A 12,228-nucleotide genomic window follows, 5' to 3' on the forward strand; every position below is an offset into this window, starting at 1 on the left:
GCCACCCTTGTGGTCATAAACTATATGTCTGATGCTAGAAGATGTTTTATGGTCTTTCTGTTTATTGCAGCTATGGATGTCCTGGTTTCCTGTGTGATATGTGTTGTGTGCTGTGTCCCTTAATGTTGTGTGGACAACAGTAGTCATGCACGGGTTCCAGTCAGCGTGTTTGTGGCAGGTAGGTTTGGAACTGCTTTAGTTCACCTCCCATATCCATATGTTGTATTTGTTCCCCTTTCCTTGCAGCTTGGCCAGTGAGACTCCTGTTCGTCCGTATCTAGGAGGAACAGGTCGTCTTACCCTGCACCTAGTCCAGGGCTACCCTCAGGGCTAGTAGGGACCCTAGGTTCTGGAGTATGAGCCCTCCTATCATCAGGGTTGGCTCATACAGCTAGGAGTCAGGGTCAGAATTAGGGAAGTGATAGGAGGTGACCAGCCGTGACAGATGTCTGCCCTATCAACTTTCAAAGATATTTTCAGCCCAAACCATGTAGACCATGGGTAACACGTAAATCATGGTTTGATTCCAAAGAATGAGCCTGAGAAACAGCTATGGCTACCATATCCAAGCAAGGCAGCATGCGCGCAAATTACCTATGCAGGTGAGCTGACCCTGTAAAAGATTTTAGGTGCACCTGCAGGTGAGCTGGCCTTGTAAAATATTTTAGGTGCAGGCCTTCAGGTGAGCTGACTCTGTAAAAGATTTTAGGTGCGGACCTGCTGGTAAGCTGACCCTGTAAAAGATTGTAGGTGCGGGCCTGCTGGTTAGTTGACCCTCTAAAGCATTATATGTGAGGGCCGCCAGGAGAGCTGACCCTAAAAAACATTATATGCGAGGGCATGCAGGTTAGCTGACCCTCTAAAAAATTAAATGCAAGAGTGAGCTGTAGGTGAGCTGACCTTGTAAATTATTTGAGGTGTGGGCCTGTTGGTGAGCTGACCCTCTAAAAAATTACATGCGAGGGCCTTCAGGTGAGCTGACCCTATAAAATATTATATGCGAGGACATGCAGGTGAGCTGACCCTCTAAAAATTTAATGCAAGGGCGAGCTGCAGGTGAGCTGACCCTGTAAAAGATTTGAGGTGCGGGTTGGTGGTGAGATGACCCTGTAAAAGATTTTATGTGCGGGCCTGCTGGTGAGCTGACCCTATACAAGATTTGAGGAGCGGCCCTGCTGGTGAGCTGGCCCTGTAAAAGATTTTTTGGTGAGGGCCTGCTCGTGAGCTGACCCAGTTAAAGATTGTAGGTGAAGGCCTGCTGTTGAGCTGACCCTCTAAAAAATTATATGCGAGGGCCTGAAGGTGAGCTGACCCTGTAATAAATTGTAGGATAGGGCCTGCTGGTGAGCTGACCCTCTAAAAAATTATATGCAAGAGCCTGCAGCTGAGCTGACCTTCTAAATAATTATATGCGAGGGCCTGAAGCTGAGCTGTCCCTGTAAAACATTATATGCAAAGGGCATTATATGTGACAAATAAGCATGTTGATTTGATTGAAGAGGAGGAGTAGGATGAGAAAAGGAAGATTCAACCATATACCCTTGTTTGTGGTGGAAGGGGTGCATGGGAATACAATGTATTCAGTACATTATAAACAACACATTTAAAGTGTCTTTATGTTAAGCCACTTTCCTCTGGTGGAGTCGAGAATTCATGGTCAATCCAGGCCTTGTTCATTTTTATAAGAGTCAACCTGTCAGCATTTTTAGTTGACAGGCGGATACGCTTATCTGTTATAATGCCACCAGCAGCACTCAATACCCGCTCAGTCAAAATGCTGGCGGCAGGGCAGGCCAGCACCTCCAAGGTGTAGAGCGCCAGTTCGTGCCACATGTCCAGCTTGGACATTCAGTAGTTGTAAGGCACTGAGGGATCATTGAGGTCTCTGATATGGTCTGCTATGTACCTACTCCTTCACCATCTTCCAAAATTTTCACTCCTTGTGACACTAGGCCACGCATCAGGGTGAAGGTGCTGGTGGGGGGGGGGTCATGAAAATATCCCACACTTTGGAAAATGTTGCCCTGCCTCTGTTGGAACTGCTGTATGTTTCTCTTGTCTCCCCTCCTCGGTTGGCCAAGGAACTATGGACTTTGCCGGCAGTGCTGTCAGATGGAAATTTTTGCAGCAATTTTTCAACAAGTATCTTTTGATATTGGACCATTTTGCTGGTCCTCTCCACCATAGGAATGAGAGATGAGAAAATCTCTTTGTAGCGGGGGTTGAGAAAGGCGAACAACTAGTAATCCGTGTTGTCTAAAATGCGTATAATGTGCGGGTCGATAAAAAGGCAGCCTAACATGAAGTCAGCCATATGTGCCATAGTACCAAATGGCAAGACTTCGCTGTCGTCATCAGGAGGATCACTCTCAATCTCCTCATCCTCTTCCTTCTCTTCTGCCCTCCAACGCTGAACAGATGGAATTAAACTTCCATGGGTACTACCTCTGTCGCGTAGGGAACCGTCTCCTGCTACTCCATCTCATCGCCCAATGCGCACTGAGAAGACAAACTGAGGGTGGTCTGGCTATCACCCTGTGTAATGTTTTCCCCCATTTCCACCTCTTCCACATGCAAAGCTTCGTCCTTAGTTGTGAGCAGTGAGTGTTTGAGTAGACACAGAAGTGGGATAGTTACACTGATGTACAAGCTACACAGAGTGACAAACGCTATTTGAACAAATAATTTCAACTGGGGTGTTATATACAAATAATAAACTTTCTATATAGTGCATTTGGTTAGTGCAGCATTTGTTTGTGGTTTTGCTGCATTATCTCCGCTCACCATCTGTGTTGATTCCTCAAAATTTCATTAAACCTCACAGGGGTCAGACATCCATGCTCACTCCTCACTTGTGAATAGCAGAAGCTGACAGGAAAGGCAACCATGTTGCAGCTGGTATTCCACTACTGCCCTCTGCTGCTCACAAAGCCTGGCCAATATGTGAAATGTTGAGTTTTAGTGCGTTCTCACGTCGCACACCAGTAGGTGAGAAACCGCTGAAGCACAAGGTTGAACACGTGGGCTAAGCATAGGTTGTGCGTGAGCTTGCCGAGCTGCAAAGCCGCCACCAAGTTAGGGCCATTATCAGACACAACAATGCCTGGTTCTAGGTTGAGTGGCGAGAGCCACAGCTCAGTCTGGTCTCCTATCCACTGCCACAGCTCTGCAGCAGTGTGCTGTTTGTTCCTTATAGAAATGGCCTTGCGGTTTGCTCGGCAGTCGTTTTGCAGCGAACTTTGCTCGTTCACAGTTCACCGAACGGACGAACATATGGCGATGTCCACCTGCACCATAGTCTTTGACATTGTGAAGAACTTTGACCCATGACACATTCATCAGGTGGTACAGGACATCCACTTGAGATGTTTCAGCACATGGACATACCGCCTACCTTATGAATAAACCCAATCTGGCTGCCATTTTACATTCAGTCTTTTGCCAGTGTAGGGAGAGGTTGCTGTGTGGAACAGGGACAGACTGTTAGGGACACATAGGGCCACAAAAGTCCTTTTAAGGACTGGTATAGGTGTGCTATCAATAGGTGTGACTTTCTGAGGGGTGTAATTTACTTATTATATACTTTCTAACATAGAAAGTATAATATAGCGCATTTGTATTGTGTAGCAGTAGTGTGCGGTTCTGCTGCGATACTGCAGCTACACAGAGTGCCAAACGCTATGGGAACATACTGGTGTGATATACCAGTTGAAGCCCCAAAAAACTAATTGAAGCAGGGGTGTCATATACCAATAATATACTTTCTATATAGTGCATTTAGAATGTGCAGCAGTTGTTTGCGGTTTTGCTGTGTTACGGCATCTACACAGTGACAAACACTATTGGAACAAATAATTTCTACTGGTGTGATATACCAGTTCTCAACAAAAAAAAAACTGATTGTAGCATTGGTGTTATATACCAATTATATACTTTCTATATAGTGAATTTGGATAGTGCAGCATTTGTTTGCGGTTTTGCTGCGTTAGCGCAGCTACACAGAGTGACAAATGCTATTTGAACAAATATTTTCTACTGGTGTGATATACTAGTTGCCCCCACAAAAAAAAAAAAAAAAAACTGATTGAAGAAGGGGTGTGATATATAGAGATGGGCTTGCGGTTCGCCCGGCGGTCGTTTCGCAGCAAACTTTGCGTGTTCGCGATTTGCCGAACATGCGAACATATGGAGGAATTTGCGCCCGCCATATTCTATTACATTGTGAAGAACTTTGACCCATGACACATCCATCAGGTGGTACAGGACAGCCAATTGAGACATTTCCGCTCATGGACATACCCTCTACCTTATAAATAAACCTGATCTGGCCGCCATTTTACATTCAGTGTTTTGCCAGTGTAGGGAGAGGTTGTTGTGTGGAACAGGGACAGGCTGTTAGAGACACCAAATGCTAGCTAATAGGGCCACAAAAGTATTTTTAAGCACTAATATAGGTGTGCTATCTATATGTGTGATACACAGAGGGGTGCAATATACTTTTATAATGAGTCAAAAACACATAGATCTATATAGTGATCACCTGGAATTAGGGGGGCTAGGGGCTTACTAGGGCCATTTTTATATAGGGTAAGGTTACGGACGGGGTCGCTCTTATCAGGGCGGGTGGTCTGTGGTTAGGCTGTCAGGGCCAGAATAGCACCCTCCTGTAGGGCAATATCAGGGACAGTTCTTTGCCCACCTCAATACCACATCATCATCTAGCCCAGGGATGGATGTTTTTTTGCTTTCCCTCCTGGATTCATCGATGTGCACTGGAACCCCCCGGATTGTCGTAGAACATATGGTTTCTGATTTGGTGCCGCCGAACACCTGATTTAGTGCCGCCAAGCACTTGTTATTGCCTACCACATGTATGCTTTTTGGTTAACTTTAATAATTTCATTTATTTTCATTTTGAGGGATATCTTTTGCATTCACACGTCCGCAAAATGTGTTTGCATCCGTTTTGCGGAACGGGTGCAGACCCATTCACTTTCAATGGGGCCAGAATTTGCATCCGCGGATCAGCACTTCCGCATCTGTGCTTCCGTTTCCGCAAAAAAAATAAAAAATAGAACATGTCCTATTCTTGTCCGCAATTGCAGACAAGATTAGGCATTTTCTATTGCGATGTGCCGTCACAAATTGCGGAATGCACATTGCCGGTGTACCTGTTTTGCCTATCTGCAGCATTTGTTTGTGGATTTGCTGTGTTACAAAACTGATTGAAGAAGAGGTGTGATATACTAATAATATACTTTCCATATAGTGCATTTAGTTAATGCAACATTTCTTTGCTGTTTTGCTGCGTTAATGCAGCTACACATACTGACAAATGCTATTGGAACAAATAAATTCTACTGGTGTGATATACCAGTTGCCCCCCCAAAAAAATGATTGAAGCAGGGGTGTTATATACAAATAAACTTTCTATATAGTGCATTTGGTTAGTGCAGCATTTATTTGAGGTTTTGCTGCGTTAAGCCAGCTTCACAAAGTGACAAACGCTATTGGAACAAATCATTTCAACTGGTATGACATACCAGTTTCCCCCCCCCAAAACTAATTGAGGCAGGGGTGTGATATACCTTCTTCCACAAATACTGCTCTTCTATAGGGACTTTTGTCACAGGCTCATTTTAAAGATTACATGCAGATGAAGAGGCAGGCCATTCCGCAGGGATGGTAGGGGTCGGGCAGGTGCACCAGGGCGGAGCCAAAGTTGGAAGTTGCAGAAGTTGCGTGTCATTATGTCAAAGGACGCACCAGACTTGGTTGAATGGCTAACTCAGCCTTCCGCTTCTGCACCCTCCTCATCCTCTCTATCTGCACCCTCTTTACTCTCTGCTGTGTGCACCTCTAAAGACACCACCACCACCTCCATATCCCCTCTGCTTGATTCAGAGGAATTATTTTCCCATCCATTCCAAGACCTTAGTGATGCGCAGCCATTCTTGGCATCGGATCAGGAAGAGAATGTATCTACGGTCACCACCCAACAGTCTGACAACAGTACCCAGATCAGCCCAAGGAGTGTGGTCCCCACTGTTGCTGCCTACTCAGAGATCTCTAATGTCAGCGGTGGAGAAGTTGGCGATAATGATGTGTCGAAGGACGTCATGTGGGTGCCTACAAGAGAGGAAAAGAATGGGAGTTCAGAGGTAGAGAAGGAGCAGCCGGTAGGGTGGAGAAGGAGGAGAAGCAGGCAGAACTTACAGTGCACATTAGGCAAAAAGCAAACTGCTAATGTATCTGGAATGAGCCATCTACCATGCATGGTCACATCTGGTGCTACAAGGATGCCTGCACATGGCTCCGCAGTGTTGGCTTTTTTTAACGTGTCCACTGCTGACAATAGTGTTGCCATCTGAAGCCTGCGCTGTCAACGCATAAATCATGGTAAGCCCAACACTCACCCACAAAGCCATACTCCCGGAGCTCCATGTCCTGCCTCTTCTCATTCTCCTCTCTCCTCCCATTTGTCCTCCACTCCACCTTCCACCATACCGTCATCGTGTTCATCTGGTAAAAGACAGGCTTCCATGGCACAAATGTTTGAGCGTGAAAGATGGTGACGCCAGATAACCCTCTTGCCCGACGGCTGACCGCCGTCTTGTCGGAACTACTAGCCCGCCAAATACTGCCATATAAACTTGTCGACTAGGAGGCCTTTAGAAAATTTGTGGCCATTGGCACACCTGCAATGGAATGTCCCCGGGAGTAAATATTTCTCCCAGAAGGGCATGCCGGAGCTATATAGCCACGTTCAGCGGCAAGTGAATGTATCTCTGGCACACAGTGGCGGTACCAAAATACATCTGACCGCAGACACGTGATCTAGCAAACACGGGCAGGGAAGGTACATAACGTTTACTGCCCACTGGGTGAACCTTCTGAGGGCCGTCAAGCATGCAACCTGTGGCACCCTTGTGGATTTGGTGTTACCGCCAAGGATTTCATGCGGGTCTGCCTTTTATCCTCCTCCTAATCCATCCTCTGTCTCCTCCTCGGCTGACTCCTTCTATTCCACTGCTACCGCCTATTCCACTGTGCCCCCAATCTCACCAGAACCTATTTGACGTGTTAGGTGAGACGTTGCCATGCTGTGCTGCGGATGTTGTGCCTGATAGGCAAGAGCCATGGTCCTGCACTGCTTTTAGCTTTGCAGTCACAGGCCGATCAGTGGCTAACCCCGCTCAATTTGACAGTTGGTAAAATGGTGTGCGACAATGGTGCCAATCTGCTGAGCGCGCTGAAACAGTGCAAAATGACACACTTGCTGTGCATGGCACATGTTCTGAACTTAATCAGGCAGTGATTTGTTGCCAAATACCTCAGGGTCCAGGATGTCTTGCGGCAAGCCAGAATATCTCTGTCCATTTTAGAAGATCTTACACGGCCATGGCTAGCCTTGCTGACGTTCAATACCTGCCCATCAGATGTCTGATTTGTGACTGCCCGAAGCACTTGAACTCCACCTTGTATACAGGGAGTGCAGAATTATTAGGCAAGTTGTATTTTTGAGGATTCATTTTATTATTGAACAACGACCATGTTCTCAATGAACCCAAAAAACTCATTAATATCAAAGCTGAATATTTTTGGAAGTAGTTTTTAGTTTGTTTTTAGTTTTAGCTATTTTAGGGGGATATCTGTGTGTGCAGGTGACTATTACTGTACATAATTATTAGGCAACTTAACAAAAAACAAATATATACCCATTTCAATTATTTATTTTTACCAGTGAAACCAATATAACATCTCAACATTCACAAATATACATTTCTGACATTCAAAAACAAAACAAAAACAAATCAGTGACTGATATAGCCACCTTTCTTTACAAGGACACTCAAAAGCCTGCCATCCATGGATTATGTCAGTGTTTTGATCTGTTCACCATCAACATTGCGTGCAGCAGCAACCACAGCCTCCCAGACACTGTTCAGAGAGGTGTACTGTTTTCCCTCCTTGTAAATCTCACATTTGATGATGGACCACAGGTTCTCAATGGGGTTCAGATCAGGTGAACAAGGAGGCCATGTCATTAGATTTTCTTCTTTTATACCCTTTCTTGTCAGCCACGTTGTGGAGTACTTGGACGCGTGTGATGGAGCATTGTCCTGCATGAAAATCATGTTTTTCTTACCTTGCAGACTTCTTCCTGTACCACTGCTTGAAGAAGGTGTCTTCCAGAAACTGGCAGTAGGACTGGGAGTTGAGCTTGACTCCATCCTCAACCCAAAAAGGCCCCACAAGCTCATCTTTGATGATACCAGCCCAAACCAGTACTCCACCTCCACCTTGCTGGCGTCTGAGTCGGACTGGAGCTCTCTGCCCTTTACCAATCCAGCCATCTGGCCCATCAAGACTCACTCTCATTTCATCAGTCCATAAAACCTTAGAAAAATCAGGCTTGAGATATTTCTTGGCCCAGTCTTGACTTTTTAGCTTGTGTGTCTTGTTCAGTGGTGGTCGTCTTTCAGCCTTTCTTACCTTGGCCATGTCGCTGAGTATTGCACACCTTGTGCTTTTGGGCACTTCAGTGATGTTGCAGCTCTGAAATATGGCCAAACTGGTGGCAAGTGGCATCTTGGCAGCTGCACGATTGACTTTTCTCAGTTCATGGGCAGTTATTTTGCGCCTTGGTTCTTCCACACTCTTCTTGCGACCCTGTTGACTATTTTGAATGAAACGCTTGATTGTTCGATGATCACGCTTCAGAAGCTTTGCAATTTTAAGAGTGCTGCATCCCTCTGCAACATATCTCACTATTTTTGACTTTTCTGAGCCTGTCAAGTCCTTCTTTTGACCCATTTTGCCAAAGGAAAGGAAGTTGCCTAATAATTATGCACACCTGATATAGGGTGTTGATGTCATTAGACCACACCCCTTCTCATTACAGAGATGCACATCACCTAATATGCTTAATTGGTAGTAGGCTTTCGAGCCTATACAGCTTGGAGTAAGACAACATGCATAAAGAGGATGATGTGGTCAAAATACTCATTTGCCTAATAATCTGCACGTAGTGTATGCTTTATAGGCTGCTCTGGGAGCAGGATGGTGCCGGGGCAGAGGAGAAGCAAGAAGAGCATGCTTTAAACTTTTCTGGGATTGCTGGTGTTGTCCGTGTCTGGGGGGAGGAGATCGAGGACGACATTATTCTGACCGATGAGCAGGAGCCAGGCCACTCCACCTCTTCCATTTTAATGCAAATGGGGGCTTTCATGCTCCAGTGTTTGAAGAGGGACCCCCGTATAAAAAGCATAAAGGGCAAGGACCAGTACTGGGTGGCAACGTACTTAGACCCCAGTTACAAACATAAAATGGCGGACATGTTACCAGCATCACAGAGGGCTGTTAGATTGTAGCACTTCCAGGCCTTGCTTCGAAAAATGATGCATTCTGCTTTTGCTGGGCGCTGGCCGAAGAATTTCTTCTCACATAGAAACAGTTGCGGGTACCAATCCAACAGCGCATGCAAGAAGAGGGCGGTTTGAAGATGTGTTGGTCACTTCGGATATGAGATCATTCTTGCAGCCAAGCCATCGACAGCTGCCCTCCGGATCCAGCCTCAGGGAACGCCTAGAACGACAAGTGTCTGACTACATTAACGGCTATCGTTAACGGCCAATGTGGATGCTATGAGAAGCGAGGAACCCTTGGATTACTGGGTGTGCAGACTTGACCTGTGGCCAGAGCTGGTACAATTTGCCATGGAGCTCATGGCTTGCCCCTCATCCAGTGTCCTGTCCGAAAGGAAGTTTAGCGCAGCAGGGGGGGATCGTGACCGATTATCGCACTCGCCTAGCTCACGACAGTGTGGACTACCTCACATTTAAAAAAATGAATGAGGCATGGATCTCGGAGGAATTCAACACATATGACGAGTCCAAGTTTAATTGAATTTCCTTATGACAGCCCACAAATATCCGCCACCACCCAGAATAAATAATGGTCCTTGTCTTAGGTAAATACAGCGGCATAAACAGCCTTTTCTATCCGTTGAATGCCTAATGTTTTGGGCCTCAGAGGCATTCAACACCTGTGTTGACCACGTGTTATCAAATTTCAACTATTATTATTAGTTTTTTTTTTTCAAGAGGGGAGATTTTTTTTTTTTTTTGTTCTTTTAAACATACAGTCATGTGAAAAAATTAGGACACCCTTTGAAAGCATGTGTTTTTTTGTAACATTTTTAATAAAAGGTTATTTCATCTCCGTTTCAACAATACAGAGAGATTAAAGTAATCCAACTAAACAAAGAAAACTGAAGAAAAGTCTTTTCAAGATCTTCTGTAAATGTCATTCTACAAAAATGCCTATTCTAACTGAGGAAAAAGATAGGACACCCTCACATGTATTCCCTCTTAAATTGGCTCAGATCTCACACAGGTATATCACACCAGGTGCACATAATTAGTAGATCGTTACTCTGCATGTTGAATGAGGCTTGCCCTATTTAAACCTCAGACATTTAGTTTGGTGTGCTCCTGACTGTTGAAGTGAGAGTGAGCACCATGGTGAGAGCAAAAGAGCTGTCAGAGGACTTCAGAAAAAAGATTGTAGCAGCCTATGAGTCTGGGAAGGGATTTAAAAAGATCTCAAAAGATTTTGAAATCAGCCATTCCACTGTCCGGAAGATAGTCTACAAGTGGAGGGCTTTCAAAACAACTGCCAACATGCCCAGGACTGGTCGCCCCAGCAAGTTCACCCCAAGAGCAGACCGCAAGATGCTAAAAGAGGTCTCCAAAAACCCTAAAGGGTCATCTCGAGAACTACAGCAGGCTCTGGCTACTGTTGATGTAGAAGTACATGCCTCTACAATCAGAAAGAGACTGTACAAGTTTAACTTGCATGGGAGGTGTGCAAGGAGGAAACCTTTGCTTTCCAAGAGAAACATCGAGGCCAGACTGACATTTGCCAGAGATAAAGTTGACAAAGACCAGGACTTCTGGAATAATGTTCTTTGGACAGATGAGTCCAAAATTGAATTATTTGGACACAACAGCAGAGGACATGTTTGGCGTAAACCAAACACAGCATTCCAAGAAAAGAACCTCATACCAACTGTGAAGCATGGAGGTGGAAGTGTCATGGTTTGGGGCTGCTTTGCTGCAGCAGGACCTGGTCAGCTCACCATCATAGAATCCACGATGAATTCTACTGTGTATCAGAAGGTGCTTGAAGAACATGTGAGACCATCAGTTAGAAAATTAAAGCTGAAGCGGAACTGGACCATGCAACATGACAATGACCCAAAACATACTAGTAAATCAACCAAAGATTGGCTGAAAAAGAAGAAATGGAGAGTCCTGGAATGGCCAAGTCAAAGTCCAGATTTGAATCCCATTGAGATGCTGTGGGGTGACTTGAAAAGGGCTGTACGTGCAAGAAACCCCTCAAACATCTCACAGCTGAAAAAGTTCTGCATTGAGGAGTGGGGTAAAATTTCCTCAGACCGATGTCGAAGACTGGTAGATGGCTACAAGAACCGTCTCACTGCAGTTATTTCAGCCAAAGGAGGTAACACTCGCTATTAGGGGCAAGGGTGTCCTATCTTTTTCCTCAGTTAGAATAGGCATTTTTGTAGAATGACATTTACAGAAGATCTTGAAAAGACTTTTCTTCAGTTTTCTTTGTTTAGTTGGATTACTTTAATCTCTCTGTATTGTTGAAACGGAGATGAAATAACCTTTTATTAAAAATGTTACAAAAAACCACATGCTTTCAAAGGGTGTCCTAATTTTTTCACATGACTGTATGTATTTGACCTGTATTTATTTGTACTGGCCTTCAGTAAAATTGATATCCAATAACCATGTAATCTACCTCCTGCCACATACTTACTTGTTCTTTTCTGTATGCTGAATGCATCATTTTTGGGGCTTGAAGTACGCTGGCCTGCTGTAAAATCGATATCCAATTACCATGTAATCTACCTCCAGCCACATACTTACTTGTTCTTTTCTGTCCGCTGAATGCATAATTTTTGGGGCCTGTAGTACACTGTCTTGCTATAAAATTGATATCCAATAACCATTTAATCTACCTCCAGCCATATACTTTCTTGATCTTTTCTGTACGGTGAATGAATAATTGTTGCAGCCTCGGAGGAATTCGTTAGTTCTTTTAAACATATGTATTTGACCTATATTTGTACTGGCCTACAGTAAAATTGATATGCATTGACCGTGTAATATACCTCCGGCCACATAATCCCTT

This window comes from Bufo gargarizans, chromosome 3 (assembly GCF_014858855.1).
Source record: "Bufo gargarizans isolate SCDJY-AF-19 chromosome 3, ASM1485885v1, whole genome shotgun sequence".
NCBI classification, from domain to species: domain Eukaryota; kingdom Metazoa; phylum Chordata; class Amphibia; order Anura; family Bufonidae; genus Bufo; species Bufo gargarizans.